Here is a 4,977-nt window from a genome sequence, read left to right as displayed (position 1 = left end):
ATATCCACATTCTAGCCACATTATAAACAAATCTAATCAAAATCGTGGACTTAAAAGTTAAATTTAGGTAGATATGATATCCCCACCATGGAGAACTTGCTCACAAAAATTCAACTCATTTAAAGAATATATATCTTTGTGGTAATTTACTGTTGTGGATTGTGGGATATCCTGGCAACTCGATGTCGTAGAATTTGAGATCTCGTGGTAACTCATTATTATGGAACTATCGGGCATATGGAGTGTAAAAGGACATGTAAGGAATAACCACTATTATTCTACCATTTTGCCAAAGGGGTGCCAATCCCATAAAGTGGGGTGTAAATACCACCCCCTAAATTAATAATGGCTAGATAGTTGCAAATGGTGTGCATAGCACATGTCTTTTTACTAGTTTACATTAGGGTTCTCATACAGACACCACTAATTTTACCAAAGGCACCACACACTACCCACAAAACAAATGGTCATAGAATTAGAAATGAAAAGAATAATCTTTTAAAATAATTTATTAATAATTAAAATACAAATTTTCTTTTACGAAATCTTACAATATTCAAAATCAAACCAAAAAAAATTTATAAAATTTATCACTAATTGAATATACTCATTGATTTATTAAAAAAATGATTGAATTATAAAATTTATCAAAATTTGGAAACACAAAAACAAATAAGTCTCATAATAATTTACGAATCAAATCCATAATCTTTTCTCCACATTATCACAATTGAAATCAAAACAAAACTTTTAATGAAATTATCCAATAACACATTTGAATATACCCGTTCGTTCAATTTTATAGAAGATGATTGAAATTTTGAATTTTGTCAACATTGAAAAGACGCATTGATTTAATTGAACATAAGATAAAACCAAACTAATCAAAATTAAATAATTTTTTTTTATATATAAAAATAAAAATCTTAAGTGGTGCCTATTTAATTTGCAAGTGGTGCCCATTTGGTCTTAGGGTCCGTTTCGTTTTGTTATGGGTGTGGGCAGCCCTTGGTAAAATAAGTAAGGCCTTCATGAAAACCCTTACATTAAAATAGATATTCGTAACTTTTCATTATGTCAATATTTTGATGGGATTGGAAAAGAACTTTTAAAAAAAAAATTGAAAAATTGTGAAAAGAAAAAAAAAAAAAAATGGAAAATAAACTTTAATTTTGGTGCACCAGAGGAATGAAGTTTTTCCAAATTATCGTGAAACTTTTGGAAATTTAATTTCATCGTTGGCATGAGATGGTCATGATGTAATGCTTCGAAAGCAACTACTGGGTGTAGCTTAGAAAGTTAGAATTGTGTAATTTGGAGGGTGAGAGGTCTGTACTCTGTACATGAGTTCAACTTAAATAGATAGGAAACAGGGTTGATAATTGGATGTCCTGTGTCAGGGTGCTTTGGAAATGTTGATACAAAGCATTGCCCTGCTACACCTATATTTGTCTATTAAATGTTTTGTACAAGGTGAGAAAGAGAGCAAGATGGGCCTGAAAACACAACATATGCATTAAAAGATTGGACACGAGTTACCACCTTTAGAAGTCAGGATGAGACCCTTGTACTTTTAACTTTAAGGGTTAGTCATATCTAAAAGGGACACCAACAAGAAATCTTGAAGGGCTGTTGGTGAGCCATAGATGCGGGCCATGTTTAATGAATATCCGAACAGAGATATTTGAGAGTTGAAAGTTTGAAACTATCTTTGAGACATATACCCATAAGAGCATAACCGCTGCAACCAATTCAAACAGACCCAACTGCCTCTCCTTTCCAACCTGACTTCTAAAGAAAGAATTGCTTTTACCTCGCATGTTATCTGTTTACTTTTAATTGCAGTGGCTTCTGTCATCTATTTTACCAACCAAAAATACATCTTTGCTTGGCAGGGATGGCCCTCGAGTCTCAAGAGTCCCTGTTAAGTGTGAGTGTGTGACACAATGAAAGTCCGTAGAGGAGCAACATTAAATGGTCTTGGACTGTTTTTAGTAGTGGGAAGCATCTTTTTTTCTTTTGTTGTCCCCATAGGCCATAAACATTCATCTTGTTTCGTTTGGTTCAATGAAGATCTAGTTAGCAAGATTTAGTTGATTAAAAATAAGCATTTCTAGTCCATTGGATATATACGTCGTATGGTACTGAACTACTGACACAATAAAATTAAACACAACGGAGTTCAAAGTGTGCAAGCCTGAATTTAATTTCAACATTTTTCCGTTGGTGTGAGCCACTTGTGTTCTATCCCGTGTTCCCGACCCTGACTCTTGTATATAATAGTCACTCTATTGATTATTCTTTACAGCATGAGCCCATAACTGTTCATTTGTTTGTTGTTTACTTTTCAGTAGCTGCCCAGATCCAGCATTCCAATTTTTAGGCCAGGGAATTGGGGGTGAAACAAATAAAATGTAATTGATCGAGATTCAAGACAAAGGTGGGAATAGACGCAGAGTAAAGCAGACAAGCTTCTTATCCATGTTGAGCACATGAAATTTCATGCTTTTTCATCCATGTCCCTTGAGGTTTATCTTTTCTTAAAGGTTTAAGTACATTTAGACTCCATACCTCTAAAATTCTTGCAACATAATCTTAGTTTTTGAATGAACAAACTTTTTTATTCATCAAGTTTTCCAAATGTCTAAGCACCAAATTATCTACCTAGTCTATTATAACATGCAACGAACATGAATACGAAATATATTTCTACCTACATTTCGTATTCATGTCTTTTCATCCATGTCCCTTGAGGTTTATCTTTTCTTAAAGGTTTAAGTACATTTAGACTCCATACTTTTAAAATTCTTCCAACATAATCTTAGTTTTTGAATGAACAAACATTTATTCATCAAGTTTTCCAAATGTCTAAGCACCAAATTATCCACCTAGTCTATTATAACATGTAACCATCAGTGGATTATAACACGTAATACGAACATGAATACGAAATATAAGCACCAAATCACTAACCATCAGTGGATTCAAAATTTCAAATTTCTTGCTGCACCAACAAAACTGTAGAACTAGTGAACCAAGTACTAGCAAAAGCATGGCATAACAAGTTATGCCTTACAAAAAGGAGGAGAGTTATTGATGCAATGCAGTTAATGCAAAACTACACTTTGGAATTGAAAAACTTCTCAAACACTAAGATATCTTTGACGTTTGAATCTCAAATGAAGCAACAAAACTTAATGCCTCGGAAAACCGAACTCCATTAATGGAATTTAAGTGTGCTTACGCTCAAGTTTTAATATAGGAAACAGTAACGATATATGCACGATTTTTTGACAAATTAAAAGAAGCCTGCGGAGATAAGAAGGTGAAAGTTTGTTTGTGTGCCTTCAGATATGGGAAGTACTAAATTATGCCTCCCTACAATCTACAATCTACATGCAAGACAATCGATTGCGTGCCTGGCTGTGAACTCTAATTTTTTGATATAGGAGTTTAAGTGTTTTAACCCAAGGCTTATAACCTTTGGGTGATGATACCAGAGGTCTGGGTAGGGGTGTCACTTTTTTTCGAAAACCAAAATTTTCCAAATTCCGATCCGATATTTTTTCGAATTTGGCAATGATATTTGTGTTTCGAAATCCAAAATTCCGATATCCGATTTTTCTGAAAAATAATTGGATCGGAATTGGATGTGTTTTCAAAATCCGATTCGATCCTATTTCCGATTAATTTCCTAATTTTTAATATATTGCAGTCTATTTCATATAGTTATTAAATTAAAACTTCAAATATTTTACAAAACAAATAAAAACCCTCGAGAAGTAGAACATTGTCTCTCTCACAACTTCAAGAAATCAATATTGTCATTCTAGTACATGTCTCAATTTCTCTCATCTTCATATTTACTGAATTAATGCATTAACATGAAGAAAAAACTTGTTGAATAAACGTATTAAAAGGTCTAAGTTGTTTACTGAATTAATACATTTCAAAATAATTGCTAAATGAATGTATTAACTGGATAAAAAATAGTTATCCTAATAGAGAATCTAATTATATAATTCAAATTTCCGATTTACTTCTGTATTTTGCGGACTTCAAAATTTTCAAAAATTTCCTGATTTTCCAAATTCGGAAAAAAAAAATTGCCTTCTGAAAAATAATTGGATCGGATTTGGAAAAGATATTGACATCCGAAAAAAATTGGAAATTTTTCCGAAAGCCCTTTATCCGATCCGATCAGAAGTCACCCCTAGGTCTGGGGCTCGAACCCCACTAGCATCAAAGAGTTACTAATCTCATTTACAACAAACTTGCCAATCAAAAAAAAAATCGACCGAAAAAGGAACTCTAGAGGACACATTTTTTTTGTAATCACTCACAAGGACCGGGTGGATGAAAGTTCAAGTTTACCCTTGACGTGAAATAACAACGGCTCGGGTAGATGAAAGGTCAAGTATACCCCTGAAGAAAATAAATAAACGGCCCGACCCAACTGAAACAACCCGGTTATGAACAATAATTATTCATGCCTATCCATGTATGAACAATAGCTATGAACATTGATTGTTCATACTCCCAATTATGAACATTGATTGTTCATATATGAACAATGAGTGCTCTTACCTATTTAAGCTATGAACAAGCATTGATTGTTCATACCTACCCATGTTGAATATTAGCTATGAACATTGATTGTGGCTATGAAAACATGAACCCAAAACAGATATGAGCAATAAATGTTCATACCCAAAACATATATGAACAATCATTGTTTATACCCCCAATTATGAACATTAGTTATGAACAATGAGTGTTCATACCTATTGGACTATGAACAAAATAGATATGAACAATAAATGTTCATACCCAAAACAGATATGGACATTGATTGTTCATACCTTCTTTAGGTACGAACAATTCGTGTTCATATCCAAAACAAACATGAACCCAAAACATATATGAACATTGATTATTCATACCTAAAACATATATGAACAATAAATGTTCATACCA

Source organism: Coptis chinensis, chromosome 7 (genome assembly GCF_015680905.1).
Source record: "Coptis chinensis isolate HL-2020 chromosome 7, ASM1568090v1, whole genome shotgun sequence".
Classification (NCBI taxonomy): Eukaryota; Viridiplantae; Streptophyta; class Magnoliopsida; order Ranunculales; family Ranunculaceae; genus Coptis; species Coptis chinensis.
Note: the sequence above shows the minus strand (reverse complement) of the source record.